Below are 11,088 nucleotides of genomic sequence, written 5' to 3'. Positions count from 1 at the left end.
GCATGGGGAGGAGAGAGCAATCTGAGGTCAACACTCTTGGGGAGGGACAGGATCAAAGACAGAATAGAAGTAATGGGGGGCAGGATGGGATGGAGGGAAATATAGTTAGTCTTATACAACACGACTATTGTGGAAGTATTTGCAAAACTACACAGATTTGGCCTATTTTGAATTGTTTGCCTTCCAAAGGGAAGGGGTAGGGAGGGAGGGATAAAGAGAAGTTGGAACTCAAAGTTATAGGAACAACTGTTGAGTACTGTTCTTGCCACTAGGAAATAAGAAGTACAGGTAAAGGTGTACAGAAAGTTATTTGGCCCTACAGGACAAAAGAGAAGATGGGGACAAGGGAAGGGAGGGATGATAGAAGAGAGAGCTGATTGGTGATAGGGGTGGGTGGAGGGGACAAAAGGGGAGAAAATGTGGAACCCAAAATTTTGTGAAAATGAATGTTAAAAGTTAAATAAATAAATAATTTTTAAAAATCTGGCTATTACACACACACACACACACACACATGCACAAACATGCATATACACATACACAAATACACACATACGCAAACACACACACACATACACACACATGCCTTTTAAATCCCAACCTCTTCAGAGGACTGGAAGGTGATGCTTTCTCATTTCTCTTCTTTGGGACCAAAGTTGGTCTTTATAATTTCCAAACATTCTGATATCATAGATGCTTAATGCAAATATTCTCTGGATTGTTTTGAATTCAGTTTCTCAGTCTCCCCAGTGTAGAGTGATGTATATGTCCTGGAACCTCACAGAGCAGTTTATACCTGTCTTTTGTATCTTACATATCCTTTATTGCACTTGAATTCCTTGAGCATGTTCCCTTCCCCCATCCCATCAGAATATAGGCTCCATGAGGACAAGACATTTCATTTTAAACTTTTGAGTTTTATCCAAGTCTCTGAATGCATATTCAATAGAATTGTGATGTAATACATTTTAATAATATTTTATTTCTTTATAACTACACGTAAAGACAATTTTCAACATTTATTTTTTTGAAAGATTTTGAGTTCCAAATTTTTGTCCCTCCTTCCCTCCCCCGCCCAAAGCAGTAAGCAATCTGATAAAGGTTATACATGTTCAATAACGTAAAACATATTTCTACACTAGTCATGTTGTGAAAGAAGAAACAAAACAAGAGAAGAAACAAACATGAAAAATACACGTAAAACTGAAAATAGTATGCTTCATTGTGAATTCAGATTCCATCAGTTCTTTTCCTGGATGTGACAGCATTTTCCAACATGAGCCTTTTGGAATTGTCTTAGATCACTGCATTCCTGAGAAGAGCTATGCATAGTTAATCATTGCACAGAGTTACTGTTCCCGTGCACAAAGTTCTCCTGGCTCTATTCACTTTACTCAGCATCAGTTCATGTACGTTTTTTCAGGTTTTTCTGAAATCTGCCTGTTAATCATTTCTTATAGCAAAATAGTATTACATTATATTCATATGCCCCAACTTGGTCAGCTGTTCTCCAATTGATGGGCATTTTCATAAATGGGTGACTTACGAATTTGAACTCAAAACTATTGTTATCCACCATGGTCAAGGGGTATTCAAAACACACTGCTTTATTGTCTTCTTCAGTTGCTTTTCTTAAAAACACTGCTATTATGTGTTATTAATCTCATAAAATTTTACCAAGAAATCTCTTTTGGACTATACTCCAGAAATTAAATTTAAGCCTAAATTAGTGGATAAAATTTACTTTAAAAATAGTTTTTTTAAGTACCAATGAGTTGGTTAGTGGAGGAGGGGAGCATAGTTATCATTGCTCTTAAATATAGGGACTTAAATAAATCGTTGCAGGCTCATTTGATGCTGCCTGGAAAAGGTCATCCTCCAATTCGGGAATTTTTGCCAATTATTTCAAATGTATGGGATAAAATGAAGATAAGTATGAGTTCTCATTCCAGATCTTGCATTGTGGGGGCAATCTGCTTTCAGACAACATTTCTATGACCACAGGATCTAAAAATTGGAAACACCTGTAATAACATTTTTCATCTCTTCATGCCATCTCCTAGTTTTTAAAAAGGAGAAATTAATTTTATAAGACTGTTTAAGTGTTTTTTTTATCAATTGTCCTTTTTTTTTTATTAATTTTTAACATTTATTTTCACACAATTTTGGGTTACAAATTTTCTCCCCTTTTCTCCCCTCCCCCCCAAACACCAAGCATTCTAATTGCCCCTATGACTAATCTGCTCTCTCTTCTATCCTCCCTCCCTGCCCTTGTCTCCATCTTCTCTTTTGTCCTGTAGGACCAGATAGCTTTCTTGACCCCTTAACCTGTATTTCTTGTTACCCAGTGGTAAGAACATTACATTTGGTCCTAACACTTTGAGTTCCAACTTCTTTAGCGCCCTCCCTCTCCACCCCTTCCCCTTGAAAGACAGGCAATTCAATATAGGCCATATCTGTTTAGTTTTGCAAATGATTTCCATACTAGTTGTGTCGTATAAGACTAACTATATTTCCCTCCATCCTATCCTGTCCCCCTTTACTTCTATTTTCTTATGGTCCTTTCCCTCCCCATGAGTGTCGACCTCGTATTGCATTTTCCTCCCCATGCCCTCCCCTCCATCCTCCCCCCCCACCCTGCTTGTGCCCCTGTCCCCCACTCTCCTGTATTATGAGATAGGTTTTCCTATCAAAATGAGTGTGCATTATATTCTTTCCTTTAGTGGAATGTAATGAGAGTAGACCTCATGTTTTTCTCTTGCCTCCCCTCTTTATCCCACCACTAATAAGTCTTTTGCTTGCCTCTTTTATGAGAGAGAATTTACCTCATATAACTTCTCCCTTTCTCCTCCCAATATTTCTCTCTCACTGCTTGATTTCATTTTTTTTTAATATATGATCCCATCCTCTTCAATTCACTCTGTGCACTCTGTCTCTATGTATGTGTGCATGTGTGCATGTGTGTGTGTGTGTGTACTCCCACCCAGTGCCCAGATACTGAAATGTTTCAAGAGTTATAAATATTGTCTTTCCATGTAGGAATGTAAACAGTTCAACTTTAGTAAGTCCCTTATGATTTCTCTTTGCTGTTCGCCTTTTCATGGTTCTCTTCATTCTTGTGTTAGAAAGTCAAATTTTCTTTCCAGCTCTGGTCTTTTCATCAGGAGAATTTGAAAGTCTTCTATTTCATTGAAAGACCAATTTTTCCCCTGAAGTATTATACTCAGTTTTGCTGGGTAGGTGATTCTTGGCTTCAGTCCTAGTTCCTTTGACTTCTGGAATATCCTATTCCATTCCCTTCTATCCCTCAATGTAGAGGGTGCCAGATCTTGTGCTATCCTGATTGTATTTCCACAATACTTGAATTGTTTCTTTCTAGCTACTTGCAATATTTTCTCTTTCACCTGGGAATTCTGGAATTTGGCCACAATGCTCCTAGGAGTTTCTCTTTTTGGATCTCTTTCATGTGGTGTTCTGCGGATTCCTTGAATATTTATTTTGCTTTCTGGTTCTAGAATCTCAGGGTAGTTTTCCTTGATAATTTCATGGAAGATGATGTCTAGGCTCTCCTTTTGATCATGGTTTTCAGGTAGTCCCAGAATTTTTACATTGTCTCTCCTGATTCTATTTTCCAGGTCAGTTGTTTTTCCAATAAGATATTTCACATTATCTTCCATTTTTCGAATCTGCGCGGTATGTTCTGAGATATCTGTCTTTCTCGAAAAGTCCTTAGCGTCCATCCGTACCATTCCAGTTTTGAAAGATCTATTTTCTTCAGTGAGCTTTTGAATCTCCTTTTCCATTTGGTTAATTCTGCTTTTGAAAGCATTCTTCTCCTCATTGGCCCCTTGCACCTCCCTTGCCAGCTGAGTTAGGCTAGTTCTCAAGGTGCCAATTTCTTCAAGATTTTTTTGGTTCTCCTTTAGCAGGGAGCTGATCTGCTTTTCATGCTTCTCCCTCATCCCTCTCATTTCCCTTCCCAGTCTTTCCTCCACCTCTCTAACTTGATTTTCAAAATTCCTCTTGAGCTCTTCCATGGCCCGAGCCCATTGGGTGGGCTGGGACACAGAATCCTCGATTTCTGTGTCTTTGCCTGATGGCAAGCATTGTTCCTCCCCATCAGAAAGGAAGGGAGGAAGTGTCTTTTCTCCGATAAAGTACCCTTCAATAGTTTTATTTCTTTTCCCTTTTCTTGGCATTTTCTCCAACCAGTGGCCTGACCTCTGAATGTTCTCCTCACACCCACCTCGCCTCCTGATCCTCCCAGCCAGCGTTTGGGGACTGAGATTCAAATGCTGCTTCCCGCCTTAGGATTTTTGGCGGGAGCAGGGCTGCTATTCAGTGTGAGAATTAAGTTCAGGTGGTAAGGGGCGGGGCCGCCTCTCAGGCACAGTTCCCTCTGGGGGTTTATGCACAGACCTTCCACAATGGATCCAGGCTCCTGCCCATTTGGGGAGCCCCCGTCCGCAGCCACCTCTCAGCCCCCACCTCCCGGGGGGGGCCGAGCCATGGGGGCACCCCACTCCCCTCTCAACCCGCCAAAGAGATTCTCTCACCCACCCCCATCAGTCACCTGTTGGTGGGGGGACCCGTGCCGCCGCTGAAGATCCCGCCTCTGGAGCCCTCTCAGATCTGTGCCTCTCGGATCCGCGGCCGCCACCGCCGCAGGTCCGGGCTGGGCTCCGCGTCTGCAGCGCAACGGACCTTTTGCGAGAGGTTTGCAGGTCCCTCTGTGGGTGGCGGGACCCGTGTGGCCGCTGGAGATCCCATCCCCGTAGCCCTCTCGGATCTCTTCCCCTCAGTGTCGTGGCCGCGGCAGGGCCGCACTCCGCTCCCTGTCCCGGCGCCCAGTCCGCGGCGCGAAGGACCCCCCCGCGAGAGGTCCGCAGGTCTCTCCGGAGCAGAAATCTCCCTCGCTCCAATATTCCATGGTCTCTGGGTGCAGAATTCGCCCTGGCTTGGTCCCCTCTAGCCGTTCTGTGGTTTGTGTGTTCGGAGCTATGTGTATGTGCGTCTTTCTACTTTGCCATCTTGGCTCCGCCCCCCTATTTAAGTGTTTTTTAATTCTGTTTCTATCACTGACTTGTTCATTATGTGATTAAGAGGAAATTATTGTCCTGACAATGTTTTGTGAGTTTAACTAATTTTACAAGTATCTTATTCAACATTTTCATCCTTAGTATTATGTTACATGAGATTTATTAAATGTTGCTATACGGTGATCCTAGTTTCAGAGAAGGAAGAGTCTTTAAGAATCTTCTGGGCCTTACCCTTCATTTTATGGATAAGGAAGCTGTGTCCCTTAGAGGTTTGACCTGCTTGGGTCACACTGGCAGCAATTACAAAAGCTTAATTTGAACTTCTAAATCATTGCCATTTCTACCACTTTTGATATCCCCTTTTACCACTACTCAATATACTGTTTTGAAATTTTAGCAACAATCTGCTTTGGTCTGATATTTCTTCATTCCATTGTGGTGGTTGTTATTCAAGTGTGTTTGACATTCTGTAACCTACGGACCTTTCTGTCTATGGGTTTTTCTTTGGCAAAGACTCTGGAGTAGTTTGCCATTTCCTTCTCCAGTGGATTAGGGCAAACAGAGGTTAAGTGACTTGCCTAGAGTCACGCAGCTATGTGTCAGAGACTGGATTTGAACTCAGGTATTCCAGACTTCATGTACAGTGCTCTAAGCAATGAGCCACCTAGTTGCCTCCAGGTCTCCATAGCACTTCTACAATATCTCTAGCTATCCTACCTTTCTGCGTTCAGCTCCCTTTCCCCAATTTCAGCCCTCCTTTAGGTATTGTTTTCTTCATTAGAATATAAGGGCAGAGTCTATCTTACTTGGTGTATTTGATAAGTAGCAATTCTTTTTAAAAAGTAATAAAGTTAATACTTGTAAGTTTGTTAAGAAACATGCATTTTACTACACTGTTATTAAGTCTATAGAAGAATGGAAAGTTTTGTAAACCAGTTTGCCAATTATAGAGCTAGCCTCAAAACTCAACGTATCTTTTAACATAGAGATTCCATTGATAAGATGGTATTTCAAAGAATAAAAAAAAGAGCTACCAATAGAAATTCACTCTTTCTCCATTTCTTCTGCTAGTCAAATTGGAAAGATGTTGTGTCATAGGAGTTTGACTGAATAAATGATAGTATCATGGGAAACCACATATACAAAGCTCAAATACTCAGCTTAGTCTGTGGTCACATTGGCTAAATGTTTCTTACAGTGTTGATGTGGACAAATTTCAAATATCTGGCAATCTGTCACTGCTCTTGTCTATGTCCTTCCCTTAGTTTGGCACAGAGGGATCCATCCAATGTGACAATGACTTACTTCATTTCTTCCTGACATGAGAAGAATGCCAGGGGAAGTATGTAGCACAGCACTAACTCGTGACAACATGCTTTTCGTTCTCCTGCAAGTCATCATTATTAGCGGATTTGTCTTGTCAAAGCTGGGTTAGTGTCTACAGATTCCATTTTCTTTGGGAAAGAAGATCCTTCACATTTATTTATACTGCTGACATTTGGACAAGTCAATGAGACAGAACTTGATGAGACGGAACTATAGCTATGTGAACATAGGAGAAGCAGACAATAAACATGCATTAAGCAAGGGCTTACCAGGTAACAGGCACTCTTCTTAGAATTGGGGATATAAATACAAGGAAAGGAAAGATAGCTCCTGCCTGTAAAGAGCTTACATTCTAAGAGGGGAAGACAATACTTAAAATAGAGCTGAAAAGCTTGGGGAGGGAGGAGGAGGGCAGGTACCCTTGGGGCCATGATATAAAGTCTGATGTCTCAGAAACATAGCATTACATAGGCAACATGATGATATCATGAGTTGATGATGCCTAGACACCTAGTCCTACTTTGCTTGGAATGTTTTGCCTTTTTTTAGTGAGGAAATTCTACATGAGTGTACTTGTATCAAAGAATAAAACATTTTCAAATCATTACTTCAGCATCCCCTAAAAAGAACTTGTGACAGGTGCATGCTTACATCTGCGCAAATAGCTTTGGCCGAACTTAGCTCTAATTTTCCTTTTTTTCCTCCTTTGCTCCATTAGTCCTCACAGTAGTACTCAGTCACCTTCTTAAAATGACTTGTTAAAGATGGGAAACAAAAGCCCTCCATTAGGATTATGAGACACGGTGGGATTGGTGGCAAAAAATTAAATAGCCTCTGAGAGTCAAATAATCTTAGATTTTGAAAGGATCTTAAAGGTGAATAATTACATTTAAAAATGCATATTCTGCGACATTGTATATTAGAGCCATTTAGGTTTTGTGTCTCTTCCTCCAGCTATATTCAAGATTCTGTTAGGTAAGGGGATTGTGTTACTAAATTATTCCTACTGTCTAACACACTATATACATACATACACACATATATACATACACAATCACTAAATGTTGAGTGAATTTTGTTGGTTAAAATTACACACTCAACAAGCAACCACTCAGATTCTGTTTTGTACTCCTTCAATGAAAGGAAATTCACTACCTCTCTAAGGCAGTCCATTCCACTTCCCAGCAGAGTTTATTATTAGGCAGTCTTTCCTTACTTTGAACCAAATATTCCTTCATGAAGAAGGACCCAAAATTGCATTTCTCTCTTGATCTGCTTGCTTCAGGGTAAAAGGAAGGAAGGAAAAGAAAGAATGAAAGAGGGGAAGGAAGGAAGGGAGGGAGGAAAAGAGGGAGAGAGGAAGAAAGAAATAGAAAAAGGAAGGAAAAAGGAAGAAAAGAAAGAAGGAAGCAAAGGAGGGATGGAGGAAAGAAAGAGGAGAAAAGGAAGGAAAGAAAGATGGTAGGAAGGACAGAAGGAAGGAAGGAAAAAAGGAAGGAAGGAAAAAAGGAAGGAAGGAAAAAGGGAGGAAGAATAAATAGAAAGAAGGAAGAAAAGGAAAGAAAAACTATATCTGGTGAGCCTTAATAAGACAGTTTTAGCTTACTGAAGAATATTGGTAATAAACATTTGTAGATTCATGTCATCTGTTGAGACTGATTTTCATAACTTTTCAGTGACATTGAAAGGCTAAGTAATCTAGTCAGCTGATTTCATACTATATTTCTGTGGTTAAACTCAATTCACTTCTTTCCTGAGTGAAGTTCACTTATTTTTGTGAAGTTATACATTTCCCATATTTTCCCACATTGCTGTCACTGTGGCATAAGAGGGTAATACCACTAATTGTAGCCCTTACAAATGCATATATATATGTATCCGTATCTATGTATGCCATGTCTGAACTTTGCTGCTGTTTAGTGCCAAAGAAAATGTTGGATTATATTCAGTTTTCTTCATATCCATTTTCTTGCCCACTTAACAAAATTACATTCAATGAGCTGAGGGAGAAATTCCCATCAACGGGCCATGTAATGCAATTTCTGGTATATATTCAGGAAGAAAAAAATCCAACATTTTCTTTCATTTCTGTCAAAATCAATCAAATTGTACCAAACTGAACATAATCTCTTAGAAAAAAATGAGGCATTTCCAGTGAAATAAGCCTCTTTTACATGGTAACATGCACATATTTAAGAGGTCTCTGTTTTAGTTTTTTTTAATCATGCCTAATTAGTTTTTTTTTAATCACCCGCACAACTAAAGCTCTTGCCTGCATAATTTATGACAGAGAGGGGCCGGTGTCAGAAATCAAATGTTGCAAATTAAAAATAACAAGTTTGAGACTAGTGATTCAATTAAAACCCTAGAAAACATTGGATTATGCATAATTGAGAGCTTGTATGCAGAGATGCATGTCATGCTTGTCAGCTTGGATGGGAGTATTGGATTGGAGCTGTCAAGAGCATTTAAATCAACTCAGTAAAAAAATTAGAAAACAAAGATGATATTTATTATTAACTTCCAGTGTTCAAAAATAAAACTGAGAGGTATTTAAATTGAATGCTTAGATGACAAGGCCTTATTTATAGCCAAAGTTATAAAACTCAGTAATAACCCTGGCTGGCAGAGATGTAAAGTACCACTGTGCAGCTCCATTGCAGCCTATAGAGTAAGAATCCGATGTGTGGCCCTCACATCAGGCATTGCTATGACTGAGGGCATGACAATAGGGAGAAGAACACATATCCACATGTGTAGGGGAATTGATTTATAGGAAGAGCAATGAGTGACTGTCCCCTGAAGTTTTCTTCTGTCTCCTTTACATGCAAAATTTATCCCTTCATCACCGATCCCCAGCCTTTCCATTCTGAACTACTTTCTTGCAGCAATACATAGGTTAAATAGTTAAAATTTTCATGCAAACCAAATGTTTTTCCTTTTCCATTGGACTAGTACTGAAGAAATTTCTAGTTGCCAAATCAAGTAAGAGTTTCATGATTACAGTGTAAAAATCAGTGAAGAAATTTTATCATTCTTTTGAAGTGATTTTACAAGGTTGGGGGATAGGAACATCATGGACATTTTAATCAAGAGAAACCTTAAAAACAAAAATAGTCAGAAAGGCTAAATGATCCATGCCTTAAAGAATTTTTTTTTCCTTTTTCTCCCATTTGTTTGTAATTCCATTTTAAGGTACTTAATCAGGTCCTTAAGAAAAAACATGAGGTTAAAAAACTTTTAATAGTTCAGTAAGACTCAATCTGGAAGCCTTGGTGGATGAGACTAATATATGGTACCGAATTCAGCATTATTGTCAGCTCTTTCTTAACAAATTAAGTATAAAATTAGATAGTCTTCATAGTTTTTTTATAAAACCAAAATACTTTATATCTGTGAGTGCTTTACCATATAATGTTTATTAAGCAAGTAATTTAACGTATGGCTCATGGTATTTGGTGGTGAAATATTCTCATCAAAATACTTTACAAATTTGGAGACCACATGATAACCATTACCTGTTGTTATCATTCCTATTTCAGTGAACACAAACTTTGAGTTCTATCTACCATAGTTAACATAGTGGGACAAAGATGGAGAACAGATTTGTGAACCTAGTCCCTAGATAAAAGAATAGTTCTTATCTTCAATATCACAACAATGTCTGTCAGGACAAATGCATCAGTTATCATCATGAACTAAAATACATAAGACTTTCTGGGTGGATTTTTTTTCAATTTTTTCACTTGTTGAAACAATAAAAAAAGGAACTGTTGCATTTTTACAACTGTAGGCTTTAATGTCTCAAATGATGATTTGACAACTTATTAGGTCATCACTCAGTCCTCCAGAGAAATAATTTATACCTAGTAGGGACCTAATAAATGTTTCTTCAATTGACTTGAATTTGTAATACCAGGGAGTAGCTCCTCTGGTTTAAAGGCATATCCATGCCTTTAAAATTTATACTGGATAATCCCCTATTGCTCAGATAAAACAGATATCTTACAGTTTCTTTGGCAACATTTTAAATTTTGTATTCATATATTTAAATTATATATGCATATATAAGCTTGCATATGTATATATGTGTGTGTATATTATATATACATATATATGCATATATAGTCACACAGCTAATAAGTGTCTGAGGCTGAATTTAAATTCAGGAAGAGGACTCTTCCTCACACTAGGCCTGGCACTCTATCAACTGTATCACTTAGTTGCCCTTATATAAATATAAATACACACAAACATATTTGTTTAAATTTATAAATATATGCTTATATATGAAATGTACACATATTAATATTTAAAATTATGCCAAAGAGGCTATAAAACTTTTCTGTTTTGTCTGAGCAATAAGGGATTGTCAAGTAGGGGTGTGTGTGTGTGCATATGTATATGTATGTGTATATGCGTGTGTATACTGAAATTAAGAAACTGAAATTTTATACGTACACACACGAACAACAGAACAGAAAGACAGCATTGTTCATGAGACTTCAGCTACCGTATACTTCCTACTTTTCTTTTTAAATTTTAAATTTAACCTCTAGCTTTCCAAGTTACCCTGCTCATCATTGCTTCTTTTTGATCTTTATCTGTTAATCTTCAATGAATTAAGAAAAATTGTTGGTATCATTTTGAAATAATGCTTATAGTTGTAAAGACCTGTTTATAATTTATACTATTAAATTTCCATATCAGGTAATTTAAAAAC

The sequence above is a fragment of the Notamacropus eugenii genome, chromosome 5 (genome assembly GCF_028372415.1).
Source record: "Notamacropus eugenii isolate mMacEug1 chromosome 5, mMacEug1.pri_v2, whole genome shotgun sequence".
Classification (NCBI taxonomy): domain Eukaryota; kingdom Metazoa; phylum Chordata; class Mammalia; order Diprotodontia; family Macropodidae; genus Notamacropus; species Notamacropus eugenii.
This window is presented reverse-complemented; position numbering follows the sequence as displayed.